This window comes from Mustela lutreola, chromosome 1, assembly GCF_030435805.1.
Source record: "Mustela lutreola isolate mMusLut2 chromosome 1, mMusLut2.pri, whole genome shotgun sequence".
Taxonomy (NCBI): domain Eukaryota; kingdom Metazoa; phylum Chordata; class Mammalia; order Carnivora; family Mustelidae; genus Mustela; species Mustela lutreola.
The window spans coordinates 267376625-267400967 of NC_081290.1; the positions used below are offsets into that span (position 1 = coordinate 267376625).

Here is a 24343-nt window from a genome sequence, read left to right on the forward strand (position 1 = left end):
AGCTGATATGCAGGAGTCCAGCTATGCTGAACCCACAGAAAATGTCCTGGTCCTACCCCTGGGTCCATCTCCCGTGATCTGGCACATGAGGGGTTAATGGCTGCTGAGGCTGCATGTCCTTGCCCCTGGTCAGGATTGGCACTTGGTTCTTCCTTTATTCCTTTTGTTTTATTTTGTGGCATCTGTTTTCTGGAAGGGCACTCATGGCTTACTAGCTATGAAACACTGTGAATACATCACATTCAAGCATCTCTCTCCCGTACCTGCCATGTGGTTAGGCAATCTGTGCTCACACAGGATTCATGCAATGCCACCTCTACTTTTTGACTTTAAGAGCATCAAAGGACAGATAATCAGTTCATTTGTCTTTGAAATCCCAAGCCCAGGGCTATTCCACAAAACACAAAATAGATGCACTGACACATACTCAAGTTTGTCAGGAGTAGTATTGTCTGACGAAGGAAACTGAGAACTTTTTTGCGTGCCTATTCGGTACTAGGCACACTACAAATGTGAATCTTCAGAGCTACTCTGCGAAATAGGTGCAAATGTTATTCTCATTTTTCATAGGAAGAAACAGAGGGTCGGTGTGCTTAAGGAAAAGGCCCATAGCCACACTTCTAGAAAGAGACTAAGCTGGATTTCAAATCCAGACACGCAGGTCCTAACCAACCCCTGCGTTACACCGCAAAAAGCTAGAAACAAGGTAAACATATGTCACTACTTTATACAGAAGGGGTTTACACATCATTCTGATTGGAAAGGGTAGGCTTGAAGTTGCTTTCACGTAGCATGCTTACCACTTTTACTCACTAGGCATTTTTGGCGGGGGAGGGGTTGATCTTGTTTAGAGGTGAGAGAGAGATAAATTCCTCTGTCCCAAAAACATCTCTCTCTGTAGCCATATCCCAAGCTTTGTGGTGGTAGTGGCTGGGTGTTTTAGAGGTCAAAAATAATCAGAGAATCTCAGTACTGAATGTAGTTTGAAGGTACTTTATTCTTACTCCTAACTGATCCAAGTCACACATCCTAACTCAACAACTTGGACGTTATGACCATGGCTGTGGCCTATGTCAAAATCTATTAACTAGAGTCAAGTAATGTGTTGCTTGGCTTATAAAACTTCCTCTTTAACTACTCACAACTGCCCTATGTGGGAGTTAACCGTGCAGTTGAGGAAACAGACTGGTCACCCCAATTGTATGGAGCCAGAATTCAAAATAAAGTATCTAATCCAAACCCTGTGCTATGAATCACAAGACCTGTGATTCCCAAAGCATGGTTTACCGAACGCTGGGAGGCCCCTAGACCATCTGTGGCACTCCACAAATTCAAAAGTATATCCATAGTGATATGAAGACATTATTTGTCTTTTTTGCGGGGTTGATATTTTCGCTGATGGTACAAAAACAATGGAGGGTAAAAATGCTGTACCTTGGAGGACCCAAGACAGTGGCACAAATTAAATTAGTAGTTACTATATTTCAAACCCTGCTGTATCCAAATCATACCCATCTCATTTAAGATTTTCCTTTATGAAGCAGTAGAAACTCTAATTTTACTCAATCTTAACTTTGAAGTAACAGACACGAAAAAAGTGTTTCTTCTTAATAAAGAAGTATGATGTCTATCTCAAGGAAAAACACTCATGTGACTGAGTTGTAAACTGAACTACATGATTTTCCTAGAATTCCATTTTCATTTGATAAAACAACTGATAGACAAACTATGTTTTTATATACTTGTCTGCTTGGTAGCTATTTTCTCCAAAATTAAGAAAGTGAGCCTGGCACTTCAAAGAAAACAACAGACAGCAAATTGTGACCTACTGTAAATTTTCTTCTTTCAAGCAAAAATCTGAAATTTGAAAGACATGTGTCCATCACAGTGAGTGTGACAACCTCTCAATATCTCAAGAATTTTATGATTAGATGGGTGATATGAATTCATGTGGTTTTTTAAATATTAGATAATAAAATTCATCAATATTTAGAAGATCTGTATAACTCAGTGACCCTGTATTTTTTAAGTAAGCAAATGCACAATGTTACAAAATCATGCATTGGTAAAAGATCAAAGTGCAAGGTAGATGCATGCCTTTTAATAAAACAAATACAAAAAGCTCATTGGTATGGTTTCAGATTCCGCATTGCAATTAACCTTTAAGAGACTACCACTTGTTAAGTTTTCATATATACACTTTTTCACAATTATCTAAAAAGGTGATTAAAATACCATCACTACCCCCTTTCAAACTACAAATCCATGAGATAGCAGGCTGTTTTCAATACTTCCAATGAAACCATGTATCTCAACAAGCTGAATGAGAAACAGATATGCAAATCCAGCTTTCTAGTAAACCAGAAAATGCGAAACAATACCATTCTCTCACTAAAATTTATTGAATAATAGATATCTCATAAAACTATGTTATTTATGTTAACATGCAATAAGCTTATTATATTCTGAGTGAATTCATAACTGCTTTAAAATTTTGTTTCAAAATAAATAAATGAAAATAAAATAAAACATCCCATTTGATTTTATTGGTAATATGCACATCAACAAGTCTTTTTTTTTTTTTTTAACTTTAATCCCAAGTCATTTTATAAAAATATGCACAACAGATCTTGACACCAAATAGCCTGAGAAATGTTGTACTGGATTATTCTAACCCCTGTCAGATGTAAGTTTTTATTTCTTATGTACATATACATATATAATATATAATGTATGTATACACATATACACATACATACTTATGTATATATACTGAACTGCCAGTGATAGGAAATTAACTACTTAAGAAACTCCATTACCTTTTAAAACCAATCAAATTATATCTTTGACTTTTATGGATTTGTCTTGGATCACGCTTTGATATCACACAAAGGAAAGCTAATGCCTCGTCTCTAAAACACACCTTAAAAAGTATAAGAAAGTTATAACATGAATTTAATAATAAACTACGGATCTACCAATTAGTACTCTCACCTAACATTTATTTCTCTCTCTTCCGCATAAGGATCTAAGAGACCACCGGATGCCTTTCTGAGATGCTGACATACAAAGGAAATTATTTTCTCCTAATCTGCCAATGAAGAAACCCTAGAGAAGAAAGTCATAGCGTAAGTGTACCACCATGTTCTGTCCTAACTGTTCACAAACTATTCATGCTTGAATAAGATCTGACACACTTAAGAGGGGACTATAGCAACCAAAACAAAAAATAATAATTTTAGTTGACTATTTATGAATCCAAGTTATATTCTGTGCTATGTATTTATGTGATGTAGTAGGGGACACACTACTTTTGGAGAGAAGTTCCCCCTGCCCTGCCATCACTGAGACGTGGGAAATTTGGGGGATGTATAATTGCTTTTTCCTGGTTTTAAATGTGCTGAATTACCAAATAAAATCTTGAGTTAGATGCTCTTGGATGTCCCTATTAGCCCTTAGATTTGACCCTGTCCACTCATTATGTCTAACCTAACCACAATAATTTAGAGATTAAGGAGAGTTCCAGATGAGTTACTGCCTGTTTAATTTTTTTTAAGCAGCCACTAAAATCATTTGCTTATGATAGAATATCTTTTAACCTCTCCTAATGAAAAGGCTGCGGAATCAGAACTTCTTAGACTTTCTGTTGATTGCTTTTTTCCTTCTCCCCTTTTGACAAAGGGAATTACAGTTAAAAACTTCAGATTTGAATATTTCTCCCCCTTCGGAGACCTTTACAACATCATTTGTATCTTTTTTCTTTCCTTGTTGACATCTAATATTTCTACTGCAAACATCAAACAGAAAAACACAGTGTTACACAAGTCACTGGAGAGAAAAAGGCAGAAAGTAATGACTCTACATTTTGGTTCATTTAACTGTGAATCCCAAGTCAAGAATCTGACACTAGAAACTAGGAGAGCAGCCGTGAGACAATGTAAAAGCATCAGCTGAACATAACAATTTGAGGATGATAGGGCAGGAAGTCTGCTCAAGCTTGAGAATAAAGCTCAAAGTGATCCCAGTAGTGGGAAACACTGGCCCTCAGCATTTATAAAAGCTATTATCATCCCTCTGCTACAGATAACAGGAACTGGATGAAGCATATTACTGTTGCTTTTGGCTCCTTTTTCCTCTACCCATTGGAAAGTAGTTGTTTTCTTAAAAAGTTCAATGTGTAGTGGAGTGTTACTCAATTTTCCTGGAAAACTACTGGCACACTCTGGTATAATTAGTGCGTTGTAGAATTATGAAATCTTACCAACCTCCAGGTAAGTTTCTTCTTCCATAAAATTCATGAATGCAGTTCAGAGTGTTACTCCACTCCAAAGAAAGCACTTTCCCTTCAGCATTTTTATTAACTAACAGTGAGGGGCAATGTGACATTGCCGGCCAATTGGCAAGGCAGGCATTGCTCTGGAAGAGAGTTGGCAACACTCTACCCAGAAGCATCAACACTGACTGCACTGTAGCCATGGGGGAAGTGAGGGCTTCCCTCCGCTGGAGGTATGTTAATTTGCAATTAACATAGGATGAGGGAGAGCCTTTCAGGATTTCTGGCTTGAAGGTCCACTATTTAGACTTGGGTGTTGCTCCTACCCGTAGTTGAAAACCCTGGCAATGCATATTATATAATTTCCCCTGCTACCAAAGCTTCCTTCAAATTGAGAATCCCCCCCACCCCCGATCGATCTGCAGCTCTATAAATCCTCATCCCTTAGGAAGTAATCATCATATTTCATGGCAACTATTTTCCACCAAATCATGACAAAATAACCTGTAGAGGCCAAAATAGTAAACTTTTCATCTCAACTCAGACTTTCACTATCTTCCCTTCACTCTAGCTTTTCTCTTTCCATTATAGAGCCTGTACGACATCGCCAGCCATTCTTCCTGAGGGATCTCTAACTCTTAAGCACCTTGATTTCCCCTTAAAACTCCATGCCAATTTCTCTAACATAACCAAAAAGACCAAAACTTGGCTCAGCCAGAAAGTATGTCTCTTTTATCAAGCCATGCACCAGAAATGGCCAGAGGTAAAGTTCACAGAGGACTGATAGGTTATCTCTGATCTAGGAATCTTTGCTGATGCCACTCCAGCATCTTTCAGATATATTCTAGAAATATAACTTCAAGTACACTCCTGAAAATTGATTATTTCCTCTTCTCTTTATTGATGGTCAAAAGTATACAAACGGATAGACTAGAAATCAGGGTACAGTTTGTGCCCAGCAAGAAGGCTCCTGCAATACAACCTATACTGCACTGTCTGGTTTGTAGGTCTCCATTTTGATAGGGCTATGTCAGCCTAGAGAAAATATGTGGTACCTCTTTATATAGAAGAGCTGAATCAATCGGCTAGGCTATTCCTCCCATACAATATAATAGCTAATACAACTCCACACCCATAGGTACAACAGTTTACCTCACTAAGCCATCAAATGGGCATCTCCAACTTAATCCAGCCGAATCAGTATTCCAGATACCTCTCCAAACTCTATTCCTCCTCATCTTTCTCATTTCAGAAAATTAGTAAGGTATCCGCCTTCTCAAGCCAAGAACCCTGATACTTTCTAATCACATCCAACTCCACCAAAAGACTTGGTAACGCTAATTTCAAGGTGTATTTCTAATTTTCTTTTTGTTTCTCTCCATGTTTATTTAATACCTAATTTTATACATTATATGTTGATCCTTGTTCTTTTGTTTTGCTTATAAAAAACAAAATTCGCACAGCTGGTAGAATTATAGGACACCCAGCTTAAAAAAATAATAATAATAATTTCTTGGTCTACCGGGCTTTTCTGTCAACCTGACCAAGTCTATATCTCCAAATTCATCTGTGGCAACCTCTCTCCTCCCTATGATTTGTACAGCATATTGGATTTCCTGTCCAAAACATACTGCCTCGATAAAGCAAGGCTAAGTTCCTGTAAGTATTAGTATTTTGGAAGTCTGAACTATATTTTCCAAATTAATTCACTGCCCAACTCCACAGTTCTTGAGATTCCCACAGCAGGAATAATTTTCTTTGTGTTTATGACTCTGAAGAATTCCTTAAAAAACGCAGACAATAGTGGTTGTTACAACAAAATAAAATAATCCGTGGGTGATAATTTTTTTCTTATGCCAACTGGCATCAGAGGCATTCTGGCGGACAGAACGAGGAATGGCTAAGTCTTGAGGACGGATAATAGCCATCACCTTCTCTACACGTTTGCTGGCAGCAAACCCTAATTTTCTCTGCCCTTGCAACAGGCATGGGCCTAGTCTAGCAATTCTCAGTCATTCTAACTATCCACAAGATTTCACACTGTCTTCTTTAAAACTAATGGGGAAAAAATATATCAAGACCTTAGAAATAGTCACTGATGCTTCTCAACTGTCGGTGAATATCAAAGAGGTAAAACCAGTAGGAAAGTGATGGGGTTCCTGAAGAAGAGGAAACAGGGATGAGTGACAGACTGTGATTCGTGGTGCTCTTCTGTGGATGGTCAGGAAACAGAGGAGAAGGGAGTGGCCAGGAGCAGGATGAGGATATCGGGGTTGGGCCCTCAGGTTGCCGATGCTCACCCTAAATGCAAATGAAGCTATGCACAGGCAGCTGGTGTGAAGGTTCTGGTGTGAAGTCTCAGCTCTGCAAAGTCGTCTGTGCGGGAGATAGAGACTTGTGAATTACCAGAATGTTAAGGACAGTTGCAGAACTCAAGCTGATAAAAGTCAATAAATAAGAACACATATTGTGAGAAGGAAAAAAAGAGAGAGAGAGAGACAGAAAGAGCAGAAAGAAGGATAAAAAGGGAACCATAGTGATCAGCATCAACGGAGATGCACGGGAAGAGAAAGAAAACTACCAGAGACAGTACAGGGCACCGCGGAAGAATGAGCAAAGGTGCTTCAAAAGTCAAGGGAATAGGGGGCACCTGGGTGGCTCAGTGGGTTAAGCCGCTGCCTTCGGCTCAGGTCATGATCTCAGGGTCCTGGGATCGAGTCCCACATCGGGCTCCCTGCTCAGCAGGGAGCCTGCTTCCCTCTCTCTTTCTCTGCCTGCCTCTCTGTCTACTGTGATCTCTCTCTGTCAAATAAATAAATAAAATCTTTTAAAAAAAAAAAAAAGTCAAGGGAATAGAAGGTTTCTTAAGTGGAGGCTATAGGTTGTGCAGAAGTCAAATGAGATATGGACTTCAAAAGCTTCTCGGTGTCCCTAAGCAATCTTCCCCAGAGCTATTTCACAGGAGCAGTAGGGACACAGCCCAAATATCAATAGGTTAAGGAGTGACAGGATGTGCATAATTATCTCAGAAAACTTAGTCATGAAGGGAAGATCATGATTTGGGTTATATCTTGAGATGGGGGGAAAAAAAGATATATTTTAAAGCTACAAGAGTAAGATCCCCAATAAAGAGTAAGGAATAATATACAACTCTTGAAATAAAAAAAAATCTAAATAAAAGTAGGGAAGGCTGTTATACTGTGAACAATGGTTTTATTTATTTTTTGAAGATTTTATTTATTTATTTGATACAAGATCTCAAGTAGGGGGAGAGGCAGGCAGAAAGAGAGAGAGAGGAGGAGGAGGAGGAAGCAGGCTCCCCACTGAGCAGAGAGCCAGATGTGGGGCTCAATCCCAGGACTCTGGGATCATGACCTGAGTGGAAGGCAGAGGCTTTAACCCACTGAGCCACCCAGGCACCCCTGAAGAACAGTTTTTAAAGACTTCTTGAAACATGCTAGTTGAGGAAATACACATACAGTACTGTACATACTTGCGGCAACCTCCAAGAAACCTTCACTAATGTTTCCCATGCACCCCCATCCCCAACCTGGGCTTGGACAGGTGTTCCTTTGACTTCTCCAAGTGTCCTGAGTAGGGATTGCCTTTTTTTCCCTATTTAACTGTGATAAACATTTTTAGAACATTATTCCTAGCACCATACCTGGGTAGTATGTTGGCTCAGATAACTGATAAATTAATAATCAAGGACACTACAGAAAAAAGAAGTCAGAAAGTAGATTCAAGGATAAGGAACAAATAAAGGCTTCAGAATTTATTGTTTTTATGAAAAACTAATTATGGATTTAATATTTAATGATAAAAATAAATTATAAGCAAATAGCATTTATAAGTAGCTTTCAAAATTGAAATTAATACCCAAACTGACTGCACCTCAGAGGTCTGTGAGATTTTATTTTGTTTTATTCTTCTCTCCATACAATATAAGGGCTTTCTAGCTTAGAGACAGGAAAATGGATTACATAACCTTTCAAAGTCCTTCTTAGGCCTATGACTTTAAGATCCACTGACATGACCTAATTCATTCTGTCCCATTAATATACCCACTCACAAACTAGACATGTATTACAGTTCTATCGGCTACCCCTATCATCTTCTTGGATGACAGTTTTGCTCCATTGGCTGGTTCATGGGTCAAGATTCATCACCTGTAGCAACACAAGATTTCGGTTACAAAGGATTGCAGAAATTCCAGAACAGCAACCACATGCAATGCATCTCAGGTGGATTCTGCACTCCTTTCACTTACTGGAGTTTTGTAATTTTCCAAAGCAACGCTTCAACTACCCAACGACTGGACGAGATACTCAATACCCACCCTCCCTTCTTGCATCATCTATGTATATATTAAATTCTTAAATGACAGTGCTAACACGACATGAAAAATAAATGTGGTGACTCCAATTCCCTGCTCAGCTGGCAGGAGCTGCATCAATAAAACCACTCAAGACATTCAGAAATATGTGGAGTTTTCCGTGGGAGACTGCAGATCGATGAACACACAGAACATGTCCTTGTCCCCCTGCTGTGGTGCCTTCTCTTCTCAGCCTGATGACACATCAATAAAGCTGTCTGAGTCCCTGGCTACCTTTACAGACTGTAAATGTCTGCTGGTATTAGTCTTGCTGAACAGGATTCTCTGCACACCTCCCTGGCACCTTGTCTAGCTCTCTCCTTGTCTAGCTCTCACCTTGTCTAGCTCTCTAGATCTTACGAAGGGTTCACTGAAATCAGGACAGAAACACCAACAAAGGGATAGGCACTTTTAAAAGCTTCTATCTATACATAGGTACTCTGTCAGTTGCAGCATTTCCAGAAATCAGGTATTTCTAAAATGATGGCAGAATTCTTAAAAATGTATAAAACACAATTTTGCTTTTGTCCTAGCTGTAATATTAATGTACAAAATCACACAATTTAAAAATTAAAGTTCTGCAAATTAAGTACCTAATGGTTCAGTTCTGATTCACTCTTGTCCTTAATGGAATACCTCCTATAAGTTGATGAAATGAGAATTTAGCGAAGAACAATCCAAATTTACTACTCTTCCTACCTCAAATTTAGATCAACATTTTCTTTGTTTTATCTTTTTAAAATCAACTATTGGGTAGAAAACTGCCACACACTGAACACGGTATGCTGTGGACTGAATGTTTGTGCCTCCGCTCACTCCCCGGTTTGAATGTTGATGCTGTAATTCCTGGTGTGATGGTATTTAGTGATAGAGCCCTTGGGAAGTAAGTAGATCACAAGGATGCAGCCCCCACAAAAGCATTCAGTGCCCTTTTAAGAAGAGGCATGTAAAAGATAACTTTTCTTAAGGCCGCATGAAGATACAGTGAGAAGATGACCTTGTGCAAGCCAGGAAGCTGGTCTCAATAGGCAATGAACCTGCTGGCCCCTCCATCTTGGGGGGCCTCCCGACTGTGAGAAGTAATTGCTTGTTGCTTCAACTACCCAGTCTAAGGTATCTGTTATAGCAGCTCAAGCTGACTACAGCCACATGTTAGTGGGGAGACCCACATGGGAACAAATGATGAAAATACATCATGGCAAGTATCATTAATTCAAGGAAGTCCAAAGTGGGTGGGAAGTGCCAAAGAAGGAGCCCCCAAGTTTGCCCAGGAGGACACAGGCAGCCCTGGAGAAGATGTAACACCATTCCTGGTGCTTCAAAGTTGAATAAGAGTTTTCTGTGAGAGAAGATAGAAGGGCGATTAGTGGGCTCTCTATACACAGATGCACCTGGCATTAAAGTGGTGTTACCGCCCCAGAAATGCAAGCAGCACGGTGTGGCGAATGTGAGGATGAGAAAGTACAAAGGGGTGAAATAAAAACGGTAAGTTTGTGGGGTGCCTGGGTGGCTCAGTGCGTTAAAGCCTCTGTCTTCTGCTCAGGTCATGATCCCAGGGTTCTGGGATGGAGCCCTGGGTCTGCCTCTCTGCTCAGTGGGGAACCTGCTTCCCCCCCACCCTCTGCCTGCCACTCTGCCTACTTGTGATCTATGTCTGTCAAATAAATAAATAAAGTCTTAAAAAAAAAAAAAGGTAAGTTTGTGAAGGACCTTGTCTGCTCAAAGAATCATCCTTCATTCTGTACATCCATTCTTTCCATGCTTGGCTTATCATCAGAATCATCTGGGAAAGCATTTAAAAAGTACAGATTGTTTTGCTATATTTCAAGAGATTCTAATTAGTAAGTAGGGGGACAAGTTCTAGAAACTTAACATTTTTAAGGAGTGCCAGCAGTGATTGTGATGCTCACCAGACCTGAACATCATCCAATGCCGGAAACAGAGACTCTGAAGGACATAAAGGAAGGGAGATGATTCAATCTAATCTGGGTTTAATAATCATCAATCCTGTAGGTAGACGTATGAGTAAAATACATATACATATTACAATATGCATAAGAAAACAGATGCAAGAGGATACTTTAAAATATAAATTTGAAATGTTACATTAATGCTATGGAGCTAAGAGCGATTTACTTATATCCTTTGTGCAAACTCTTATTATGTAGATAAGTTACTTCTATAATGGAATAATTGAAAAGTGACAAATGTAATATGCATAGATATACATATTTCGAATAGATGCTGCAAACTTGTGACTGATTGATTTGTTTTACTAGGTGTGCACAGAACTGCCGATCTCTATGTGTATGTGTGTCTAGGCATGAGGTTCCTATACTGTGCAATCTGGAGATTTACATAATAAACCAGATTTCCTACTTCCCTTGCAAAGCTGGGAGAAATGGCAATACCGGTCCCATTTATCACATGACAATGTTTGCCTGGAAATCCCTATGCTCTAGCCATGTATCTTCCTGGCTCTGTGATCCCCACCACTGCCTGTTCTCTTGACTGCAACTCCATTCACTCATTCATGTCTCTTGCCTGGCCACTATATGCATTTGAGCTTATGATCAATGGTTACACAGGATATTATATTTGAAATGGACAGGACTAATCTTGTCTATTGTTTATAACACTACATTTGACAGAAAAAGATTAAGCCAACATGTGCCAATGTCCCACTAAGCTGGCTTGAGAGCTTTACACATGAATTAGGAGAAATAGGAGAAAACTGAACATTCTTTGAGTACTCTGTACCGAGCATTATGCTAGGGGATTTAAATACATGCTCTCACTTAGTCAGCTTGATAATCCTAAAAGTATTAGAAGATAAACTCTGTGAAGGGGCAGAGACCTTTTACTGCTAAATTTTACAGTAGTTGGAACAATGCCTGGCATGAAGGAGGTGCCCACTAAGTATTTTTGATTGATTAAATAAAAGGTAAGTTGCAATTAACAAAACTGACATTCGAGGCTCTGACCAAGGTCACATAGGTAGTAAATTTTTGAGCTATAATTAAGCTCAATCTGCTGGCCTTCAGAACCTAGGTGTTTCCACTTTCCAATATTGGCTTTTCCTTCTCACTGAAGTGAATCCTCTGTCAGTCACATGGCTCATTTATTGACGTAGAAGAGGAAGAAAATCTATGGTCATATGCCAGTTCAATTTCTAACCAAATCCTTCCCTGTATTATCTTGTTTTCCTTTTTTTTTTTTTTTTTTTTTTTTTTTTTTTTTACTCTTTAGACAAACCTCTTAACTTCTTAAGACATGCAAATAAGTGTATTGGTGATAAGTGCAGTTCATAGAGAAACATAAGGGAGCCCCATGAGACCACATTTGAAAGTCACCCAGCATGGCATCCCCTTCCTGGCTTCCCTTTAATCTAGTCTAATGTTTTGTCAGACAAGCTAAGATGACTCTATATAATTAAAAAATGCACCCACAATGCAAATACCTTCTGAGTTTTAATGCAACCCTTACTTGACCCAAGGTATTAATCAAATGAAATGAGATTTCTGGAAAAGACCTTGATTATTGAAGAGATGATTTAGCAGAGCTTTGCTTGGCAACTTTCTACCTCTGACGTGTATTAGGCAAGCCATATTTGAATCTTACTCTGTTCTTTTCCAGCTTCACACATCTTTCTCTTGGTTAATAGGCCCAAACCTCATCTGATGATCTATGGGAATTTTCTGAACAACCAGAATTCCTAGGAAGATCATAGATATTTGTGATCCTGAGATACAATTATCTTCTATTTAACATGTGCCTGCATTAAATGCAGACACTAGCAAATGCTTAGATTTACTTCTAGTACTTTCCCTCTTCTTTTCAGGTTTTCCATAATTGAGTAGCACTTCGACAAAGTCTTTGAAGAGCAATAAGCACTTTACCTGTACTTTTGAAGTTAAATATTACACACAAGTAAGTTAACAATTATTATCTAATAACTACTCCAATATCAGAAGCTGATTCTGAATAGACAGAGTCCTAGGAATAAACAGTAATATTCACTTAAGGTATACACAGACCCACAAATAGATGTGACTGATTTAGTTGACCCTACCTTGCTTGTGGTTCTTTATCCTAATAAACTCAAGGTCACTGTGTTAATACAAGGTTGCTGCAGGTCTCCCCAAGAGCTGCTCTCAGATCACCCATTATCCATCTTGCCACTGGATCTGCCTGCTTTTGTTAAGCCTGAGCTGAGCAACTATTATTAAAATTGGAACAAATCTCAAGGAAAGCCAAGTCCCAAACACCAAGCTGTAAGTCTGGGTAGTCATCAGACAGCATCGTGAATCATAGACTTGTGTCTCTGTTTCTGCTGCCAGCTTCAACAACAAGCTCCTCATTACATGGTAGGTAGAGAAAAAGACCTATAAACCATCAATGAGGCCAGAATTGCAAACAATAGTATTTATTTCATTCATGCTGAGAAATTTAGTCTAGTAGTTTTAAATAATAGCATACCTTAACATTTCAACACATGGGTAAGAAGTCATAGTGACTTACGTTTAAAGTAAGCCTTATGGTCATTTACAATTATAGAAGGTTTAGAGCATTGTGGTCTGAAAATATGCAGGGAATGATCCCAATCTTTTGATACCGGTTGAGTCCTGATTTAGGACCGAGGATGTGATCTATTCTGGAGAATGTTCCATGTGCACTAGAGAAGAATGTGTATTCTGTTGCTTTGGGATGAAATGCTCTGAATATATCTGTGATGTCCATCTGGTCCAGTGTGTCGTTTATAGAAGGGACGAGAACACTCAATATTCAGTGTGCTTGATGACCACAAAGTAGTACAGGAAAATACTCAGGATATGTATTAAGTGGGGAGGGGGGAAGCAGGAGAAGATACGACTCTATGGCTACAACTTTTAAAATACGCATAGGAAAACAGATGAAAGAAGATACTTTATTAATTTGAGATGTTACATTAATGCTATGGAGCTAAAAGTGTTTATTTATATCCTTTTTGCAAACTTTTATTATGTAGATATGTTACTTCTAGAATGAAAGAATTGAAAAGTGACAAATATAAAACAAGATAATACACAAAAGACGATCCTTGGTCAGTAAAGTTCTCTAATTTTTAACATGAGAAGTGTCACCTCAATACATACAACCAGTTTAAAGATAAGTTATAGTTTCTTAAAGGATTTTCTTAACATCCAAATAATTTTAAATAACACTTTTTTTGAGGAAATGATCACCATTCAATTTAATAAAGTCAAAAAGCAGGTCTGTCTGAAGGCATGCTCTTGATTGAAGGAAGAGAGACAAAAATACAAAACGGGCATGTCAGCAGGTATGACTATATTTCAAATAACATGCTAAATGCTGACGTGATAGGATTCATATAAAGAAAGCAAGGTAAAGGACATCCAGAATCTTATAGCTTGACTTTGACTCATTTGGAAATGCTACATTCACAGACACCTTGGGGAATAAGGCACAGAGTTTACAAGAAGGTTATTTGAGATCCATTTGAGATTATGTCAACCAACAGAGCTGAGGAATTGACAAGATAAAAAGGCAAGATTTTTTCCCATATCCAGTCCTTCTGAAATGCTTCACTAAATGCGTAGAAACAGACAAAACACAAAGGGAAATTGTACGTCTTCAGTTTTGCGGAGAGTTTCAAGGGAGGGAAGAGACACCCTAAGGTCACCTGGTATGCCTTCATAAATACTTTTAAAATATTATACCTTAAGCACAATTTGAAGTGCCCTTGGCAATCAAAATACACTTTATTTCTTTTGTTGAAGACCAAGCAGGACTGCCTGGCTCTGAGGGACACCGGGGCAGTACATGTGAGAGGTTCCTAAGTAGGAGGAGCCAATGGATGACTAGGAGCCAAGTCCTTGGGAGAGGGACCACCCAAGAGACCACATTTCAAAGCCTAGTGAATAGAGACAACAGGGTACTTATGTGCAGGGAATGGAGTCAAGGACAAAGATCAATAGACAATGGATGTCAAATACAAAGTTGTCTAGGAGAGAATATGGTTATCAAGAGCCATGGGACATTATCCCTCACTATTTTAGTCAATAGGTCTGTAGAAGTTGACACGCCAGACTAGCTAAAAGATACATAGGGCAGGGGTGCTTCATATTTAATAATGTCCTCTTTTGGGTGTCCTCAGCACTTACCCTTAGCCTCAGAGGCCTCCCAACTATTACCCAAAGATGTTACTAGTACCAAGTTTAATGGCACCTCTTATCTGCTGCTCGTTCTTATCATGCTGTGACCTCCTCTGTCTTTCCTGAAGTTTTGCTGTAACAAGACCATCTGTCCTTTGTTGTTTAGTAGGAAATAGGAGCGTTATCAGCAAAATGTTCCTTTTACTTTCCACCCACTCACATGCTAGAGAGATATGTGAAAGGGTTAAGACTTCTACTACCATCTATTGATTCTGAAAACAGGTTAAACAATGAAAAAGTCACAAACAGCCAACATGTTAGATAGATCACCTCAAGTGTGAAAAACTACATATTTACCACTTCTCTCGGGGGGCACATTCATTTGGAGAAGGGACCACGGTTATTCATTCTCATATCACAATGACCTATAGAGCACAGGAGTTAAAATACTCTAGGTAAACAATAAGTGAGTGAATGAATGCAGAACATGAGTGTTCAATCATATCCATCTTAGTATATTTCTTGACAACATTAAGCCCTAACACTGCATACTACCAATGGCTCTCTTCTTAATAAAACTGTATGTGATTTTCATCATACAATCCTGGCGACCATGGATACTAAAATATAAAGAAGAAGGTAGGAAAAATGTTAGGGAAATCTGTTGAATCTGAAGAATTTTGTAAGACTTATTTTCTGCAGAATTCAGGATTGTGGAGTCATAGTCAAGTAAGAAACCATTCAAAATGAGTGCCAGGAATCTGGCTGACACCTATCGTCCCCTGCTATGATGTTTGGGTTTAACTGCTTAACATGAACATCATATGGATATATTATCTCATGTGAGGTGAGAGAGAAAACACTTATGGTAATATTTCCTGGTCCCCTAGGGTGCAAGGTAGGGACTGGACTATGAAAACTTTTGTTCTTTTGGTTCTTCCCTACCCTCCCTCCTTCTCTTTTCAATAGCTATTTGTAGCAAATGAGTCACAAGATTTAATATTTTAGTCAGAAATTAAGAAACAATAATTCAGATTAGGGATCTTCAAAGTATGTTTCACAAAGATGCTCTAAGGATTCTGCAAAACTTCCCTGTTGGGGTCTTATTTTGTTTCTGTGTAGAATAAGAACATGACTACCATTTTCAATCCTAATCCCCCCCCTTTTTTTTGCTCATTGGAACAGCCACCTTCTTCTGAGTTCCGAAAAAAAAGTAAATTCTGTAAGTTTTTATTTTATAAGATGACATAGTCATAAACTACTCCTGTAAAGCCAGTTAGTAAGAGAATCTGAACCGACTCTCAGATCTGCAGACCCTTGGGGGCCGTGCCCTTTCTGCCACACAGTCTCCCCACTTCGCAGGGGGTTATGAACTCATCCTTCTTCTATTGATCTGTATTGATGACTCCCAAATTAACTGGTCAAATTCAGCAGCATGTTTAACTACCAAGTGGATACCACTAAAAAGACACAGAGGACAGAGCCTCTAGGGATCACGAAGCGTTTCTTTCCTATACAATTTTTCAAATTTACCCAGACTGATGTGTACTGCAGTTCTCCACAAGCACAATGGCAACCAAGCACATGGTCACATGTAACAAAGAAAGAAGGAAGAAAATGAGGAGGATTTAAAAAAAAAAAAAAAAGGACAAGAAGGAAAACAAGGAGCAGGGCTGGGTAAAGAAGTAGCTTTAAAGATTACATGACACTCTGGAAATCCTCAGTATTTTGTAATGCTGCACATTCAGTATGTTATTGAATCCGCTTCACATGCATAAATTCATATGTTGAGAGTATTTAAAGCCCAAAAGAGAGTTATTATATTTATTCATAGAGTTCTTCTTAAATAAGTTCTTGAAGGTAAGGCAGAGACTGTGATTTCCATTTTACAAGGAGGAAACTAAGGCACATGATTAAATGAGTGTCCCAGTGGCACCCAGCAACTCCGCAGCAGAATGAGAACTGTAATATATTAACTCCTACAACTTTCATCCCTTCATCTCAGTGTTGTCATTCGGAATATATGACTGCGATCATGTAAGTCATAAACTTGTATTAAAAAACAAAAATGTTTCAAAAACCCCGTTGCCAAAAACATGCCAAAGTTCAAACACAAATGAAAATCAGGAATATATTTATACTGTGTATAATGGAGAAAGGGAAAAAAAAAATCTAGAAATCAACAACAACAGCTCCATGAAAAAATAGGCAAAGTGTGAAACCGGCAAACAGGCAGTTCAGCTCACAGAAAGAGATTCGAGTAGCTTAAAACCATATGGATAGATGCTCAACCTCACTAATTATTCTGTAAAATGCAAATTAAATAACAAAAAATACTTTTTTTTAACCTATCCGATTGGCAAAGATGATGAAGTTTGGCAAGGGTGTAAGGAAACAGATATTCTTATATATTGTAGGGAGTACTTGGCAATAACTATCAAAATGTTAAATGCCCATATGCTGGAATGCAGCAATCCCACTTCTAGGAATTTCTCTTACAGATAAACACCCACATGTGTACAGAGAGGTATATACAAAGACGGCCACCACAGAGCATTAAGTGCTTATCCGTAGACAACAATAGAAACTCACAGTCAGGGACGCCTGGGTGGCTCAGTTGGTTAAGCAGCTGCCTTTGGCTCAGGTCATGATCCCAGCCAGGCTCCTGGGATCGAGTCCCACATGGGGCTCCTTGCTCGGCAGGGAGCCTGCTTCTCCCTCTGCCTCTGCCTGCCTCTTTTTCTGCCTGTGCTCGCTCTCTCTCCCTCTGTCTCTGGCAAATAAATAAATAAAATCTTAAAAAAAAAAAAAAAAAAAGAAAAGAAACTCACAGTCATTAAATGGATGACGTGTAGTAAGAATATTTCTATGGAAATCTTTCCAAATAATTTTTAAAAAATCACACACAACAAAATGTAGAAAACTATTGGGGCACCTGGGTGGCTCAGTGGGTTAAGCCTCTGCCTTCGGCTCAGGTCATGATCCCAAGATCCTGGGATCGAGTCCTGCATTGGGCTCACTGCTCAGCAGGAAGCCTGCTTCCCCTTCTCTCTCTGCCTGCCTCTCTGCCTACTTGTAATCTCTCTCTGTCAAATAAATAAATAAAATCTTTTTTATAAAATGTAGAAAACTATTTAACCAGGTTCCATTTTGTGTAAAAACAACTTAACCATCCCATGTAAATGATGATGACTCTGAAATGTAGACATATGGTCTTGATCTATAGCCATCTTAATACAGTCATTATAGAACACTTCATTTTCCTCCTTCTCAAAACCGACTCCTGCGACTTTCCCATTAATTAGCAGCACCATCCATCAGTTGAGGACACGGAGGTCCAAATCTCCCTCTTATCCTTCTCTCATTTGCCATCAGTAAGTAAGTTCTATTGTCTAAATCTCCAAAACATACCTAAAAATAGTCCTCTTTGGTCTCTTTATATTAATACTCCAATCCAAGCCACCAGCCTCTCCCAGAGACAGTTATCTCATAGGCTTCCCCCCCCCCCACTTTGTTTTCACTACTGCACACAGTAGGTAGGGGGATGTTTGCACACATAAGTCACTCCTGGTCTGAAGTCCTTTAATATTTTTCTATCACATTTGGAATGAAAGTCTAACTCTTTAGCCTACAAAGCCCTACCTCATCTGGCCTCTGCTTGGCTCTCTAGTCTCAACTCCTTCTTGCTGATGCAGAGACAATTTACTGCCAACACAGAAATCTGATAGCAGAGTGATATTCAGAAGAGCTACTTTCCATCCTGGTCCCTGCACTCACTCACACATGGATCCTGTAGAAACCTCTCTCAGCTCTACTTCCATCTTCTCAGATGGAAGACCACAACGGTTTGCGGCCATCACTCACCCACTTGTATGTGGGATTTGGAGGCCCCTTGTCACCTAGGTGAGTTGTATGTTTTCTTATTAAGTATTAGATTTTTCTGCCCCTATTCTTTTTTTTTTTTTTTTAAATAGAGGACTTAGGAGAGATTCAGAAATTCTTTCACAATGTCCATCACTCTCAAATCCTTTTCATTATAACCACAGTACTTTCTGGGTTATTGTTGGCCTTTTTTACATTTTATCTTGGGCACATGTTTTTTCTTCAGTTAAATCATTTTTATAAAGGAAAAAATTTCAACAAAAAGTAAAATTTAAAACTTGATATGCCATGTGATCTCAAGCTTAAAAAGACAGTGAAAGAGAAATGATACACCAAAAAAAAAAACAAAAATATTTTTATCTATCTGATTCAGGTAGATATTTGGAAAACTAGACAGGTTCTTTGTTTTGATTATAGATATAACAATTATATATATATATATATATATATATATATGCACAATTTTTTGAATAGATGTTTTTAAAATTTTTGTATCATTATCTGGCAAAATTAAGGAAACTGTAAAAATATTTCTCTAAATAGAGAGGACTTGATGTAACTGAATACAAAAAGGAAGCCCATTTGATTGCTTAAAAAATGGGAATTGATTACAAATGCTGCTGTTTTGTCCAAAAAAACACAATTAGCAGGGGATTTTGAGTTGTGCTCTCCTGTAAGAGCTATGTGGCCACAGGCGAGTCGGACAGCCAGCCAGGGCCACACTTTCCACATACAGAGAGTTTGTGGGCTTGTAGAGGGAGGACTCAATCAGACCTTAAGACATCCTTAGTTCAGTTATCACAAAACGAAGTGAATCATTTGTCTATATCTTCCATAAAATATTCAGACTTTCAGTTTCCCATAAAAAATAAGGTTTGGAATTACAGCAATAGGCGGCCAGTGAGGGACTGTCAGACTTTACAGACCGTGTACCCTCCGATTTATCTCTGTTGCAGTCTGAATTGTATCCCTCCCCAAAGACGGGTTGAAGTCTTCATTCCCAGTACCTTCATATATTACCAGTATGTGGGAAAAGGATCTTAGCAAAGGTAATCCAATTAAAATGATGCACCATAGTGGGCCCTGGTCCAAAACAAGTAGGGGGGAATCTCTGACATAGAGACAGACACACAAACACGGAGGACAATGTAGACATACAGGGAGAAGGTAGGCATATAACAGGAGTGATGCCGCTATAAGCCAAGGAATGCCAAAAATTGTCAGCAAGAAGGATTTCCCCTCAAGAGCCACCAAAGAGGGCATGGCCCTGCTGATGTTTTGATTTGGGACTCCTTGCCTCTAGACCTGTAGAACAATACATATCTGTTGTTGTAAGCCTCCTTAAGTTTTGGGGGTCTGTTATAATAGCCCTAGGAAGCCAACATCATCCCAATACACATGTGATGCTCCTTCATCACACACGTGGCCTTTCTAACCCCTGCAGTCTTTTGAGTACCTTGTCCTTTAGGCTAGATGAGTTTTGTGCCTTCTTTTTGCTTTCATAATCCCTGTTTTCCCACAATTTAGATTTGAAAAGTCACTTTAGAAAACAGCATCTTGAAATAAGTAGTGACAATGCACCAGGCATTCAAATACCAAACTCTGAATGCTTCCACACAGGCAAGGTCCCTGGATGAGTTTGTATAAATGGAGCAAGAGAGTGGAATTGGTTTGGCAGTTAAGGATGCAGCTAGAAGGGCACTTGCTGGGAACCAATGGTATGCCCTGAATTTCCTCAAGAGTCTTCCCAAAAAATTTTCAGGTACTGTGATGGCCAAAGCAATGTTAAGACAAGAGTGCTAAAAAAAAAGAAAAAAAAAAGCATGCAAAATTCTATTATTGAGAGAGATCAGAAAGGAGACAAAAGGACAAAAGGAGATCACTCCACTAAGAATCCTTGGTCCCCGCTCCATGGCCGTCAGCACAGGGCTATGGCTGTGGATGCCATCACGACCTTGTAGAGAACCAACAAACGAATTCTAAACACAGTAGCCCACTGACTCTTGGGAATAAAGGACAACATTGCCAAATGAGTGAATGCAACTATTTCATCAGCTGGAAAGATCTACAGTGTTGGAGCCAGAAAGAAGGAACTGTATCATGGAAATAGCATGGAACAGACATGTAAAAGTCCAGTATTTTATTTCTCTGGTTTTGTTATCGCCTTGAACGAGTGGTTTGACCTCTCTGGGGAACAGGAAATTTACTTTCATAAGCCACAAACAGAATACCCATCTGTTCTATTTCATACATGTTCACCCAAAGAAAAGATTTTAAATTGATTCATCAGCTCTGTAACAAGGTGTTTGACATACTTGCCATCATCATTGTGATGACCATCAGGATCTCTGATGTGTCTGATGGCAGTTAACACCTTTATTCATTAGAATGTTAAATTTTAAACATTTGTCTGAAATTCCCAAATCTTTGTTCAAAGCTGAATAAAAATTGAACAGCTAGGGTACCTGGGGGGCTCAGTTGGTTAAGCATCTGCCTTTGGCACAGGTCATGCATGATTCCAGGGTTGTACCTAAAAGACACTGTTTTAGGTAGACTTTAAAGAGCCCTGAATTTTACAAATATGACACTAGAATGCATACAATTTATGTAAATTTCTGAAAGTTAGGAGTTGGAACTGGGGAGAGGGGAGGCAGCAATCGCAAGCCAGGCAGAGCTGTCTTCAAGAAATCTCCACCTCCACGGCGAGGGGAGTCTGCACAGGATGAGAAGCCACGGAGGGCAGCACACACATGTGGCTGAGCAGAACCAAAACTGTTTGCTTTACCCCAGGCTTCTGTCCAGCACCAGAGCTGCTGGCCATTTTGCTTGGATAACATGATGTCCTAGAAGGCATACTTGCCTATGTAACAAAATGAGCTTGAAGGCCCATAAATTCCATCAAAATACTTTACTTTTATAATTTTGATTTTAATTGCTTCCACGTGTTGAGACTATTCTTGTCCCCCTCCCCCCAAAAATGCTTTCTTATATACTTGTCTCCACCACAGGTCTGTGAAGCAGATAAAAGAGCAAGGTGACCAGTCAGCCAGCCTGGTTTGCCTGGGACTGAAAAAAATCAAGCCTCTCACCTGGACCCTTGGAGCTACAACCAGTGATGGTTCTGGGGGAAACCGGACCGAGTTGTTGACCTGGAAAGAGGATCATTTCCATTTTATAGATGAGAAGACTGGGCTGGAGCCACACAGAGCCAAAGCTTCAACTGCCATTTTCTGACTTCAGGTCCAGAACACAATCTGCCTCGTGAACGACTTATTTCAGTAAGGTAGAGAAATCTGAAATTACATGGTGCTCAGCGGCCATCGTCCTGTGATACAACAGACTAACAGAGTCATCTAGCTTTCTCAGCCCGAACAAATATTAATACTTAAACCATTAACGCCTGCTCGGGCTTGATTATGCTCTATTTTTCTAATGGTGAGTATAGAATGAACATGTCAGGAGACCACCAGTTCTATGAGTTAAGCCATTTGTCTTCAATATTACACCCTAAGACATAAATGATTTTACCTGCACTTAATCAAAATAATGTTTTGATAACAACTTGCTACAGAAAAACATTTTTATACAGTCTTTAGGTGCTTAATGCCAGTGAGGGCATGCAACTATATTTTAGGAGAGTGACCTGAGATATTATTGCTGTTATTTAAATTTGAGGGGAAAGAATGCCAAAGGTGTCAAAGTATAGCATGAAATTCAGGGAGAGATCCTACTGCAAATTTAAAGTCAAGAGTAGAATGAGTGAACCTTAGGGCAACTGACCACTGAAATCGTGAAGAAGCCCCTAATAACTCAGAATAGCAATACCTGTCCTTCTACACTAGGGCAAGGCAGGGAACTGAAGGTCATAGGAAAAAAAAAAAGAAAGGAAGGAAGGAAGGAAGGAAGGAAAAGAAATGAAAAGAAAAGAAAAGAAAAGAAAAAAAAAATTGCACTCTTCCTTCTAGAATCCCTTGGCGTGGTTAAAATCAAATGGAACTAGTGCTGTGAATGCCCTTCTCCTTAAAAATGTTCAAGAATCTGTAGAAAGGGTATAAATACAATCTACATTTTCAAGTGGGGGGGTAGCAGTAGATAGAATATAATTTACATAAACAGAAAAGAGATCTAAAATAATAACATACATTTGCATATTAGGACAGGAAAGAAGAAACTATGAGCTCAGACTATTCACCTCAGGACCCTTCCCCAAAGAATAAGGAAAAATCAGACAAAGCTTCATGTGTTTCTGTATCTCCGAACACTTTGGACAAGAATGGAGATGATGTTTTCTGGAAGACAGTCTAGACTTTCAAGAGTGACTTACTGAAGATCAAAACCCCAGGAGCAGAAGTGCTTGGGGGAATGGGTAAAGCATGTATTTCCACATTTCTAACTACTAGGAAAGAAAAAGAATAAGGAAGAGCAGAACTGGACCCAATCATTTTCCCAACTGTAAATAAAAAAATATCCCTGAGAACAGATGTCTTCCCATTGGCGATCTTGCTAAAATAAGCATTGAGTCATTTTACACTGTCCTTACCATAACACAGCAAGGCTCAGGAGGAATTATCACCGTGCTGTCCCAGGGGTGACTCGTCGAGGAGGTAATCCTAGAGGAGGTAAGCCTAGCTCAGCCTTAACCATGTGGAGGCCACAGTACCTCTATTCGCTCTACTTACGAATGAGCAGAGAGAGGTTTTCAGACTGGAGAGTCCGAGTGTTAAACCCGGAGCTTCCCTTTACCAACTCACTCAAGCACATTCGATGATGAGAGAATCACCAGAAGTGCATGTGTTGTCCTGTGGATTGACTTTCTTCCAGAGGAGACCTTTGCCCTAAAATTCTCCAGCAATGGCATCATTAGGTGCTGTGTAATTAAACGTGCCAGTAAAACACGGCCGCGTTTGAAGGAACAGGAAGGATTTTCAGCAACACCAAACTCTCGCAACTTGGAGAATTTTTAGATTGGATCAATCAAAGGAATGAATGAATAAAGCTGTCTATTTTTTGCTCCAAGGACAGGATCAGTAGATATCTGAGCTAGAATTTAAAATCAAGAGAGCCTTTCACCCTGCCTTATACTGAGAACACTTGCTTCTTACAGTGAACAAGGGTAAAAATAATGAAAAGTCCTCCCTCATGTTCCCATTCCATTATTCATGAATATCTCTATATTTTGGAGGGTTAGGCCATGGCCAGAGTAAAGTAGCTGAACAAACATTTGGGTCAAGATGCTCTCCCAGGGTTGGCTCCCTCTTCCCAACTACTGATGCCTTGAATTTCTGTTATTTTCACCTGTTTGGGCAAGAACAAGGGTTTTCATCCAATTTATGGCTGTGAAGCCTTTATTTTCACTTGGTCCTAAGGCAAAGCCTTTGATTGTTTCCAAGAAACAGGCAGGAAATCACACTGCTAAGAAACTTCACTTTGTTAACTTACATAATGCTGAACCAAGGAAGAAGATAGCATTCTTACTAATAATCCTTTGTTCATGAATGGAACAATTATTCATGGTCACCTACCAAGCACTGATCTGGGTAGGCACTGGGCTTATAGCAGTAAATAAAACGGACTCTTCTCTTCTTGCTTCCTACATTTTATTGTGGAGAGAGAGGAAAGACAAGTAAGCTTCAATATATGCTATATCATAAATGCTAT

At 39.2% G+C, this 24343-nt stretch overlaps 1 protein-coding gene across 3 annotated transcripts in view; it reads right to left on the reverse strand.

The window, feature by feature from the left end:
* The window catches only part of LRRC4C (leucine rich repeat containing 4C), a 1215829-nt gene that overhangs the window by 786784 nt on the left and 404702 nt on the right, over positions 1–24343 (reverse strand). The gene's annotated exons all lie outside the window — the stretch shown is intronic.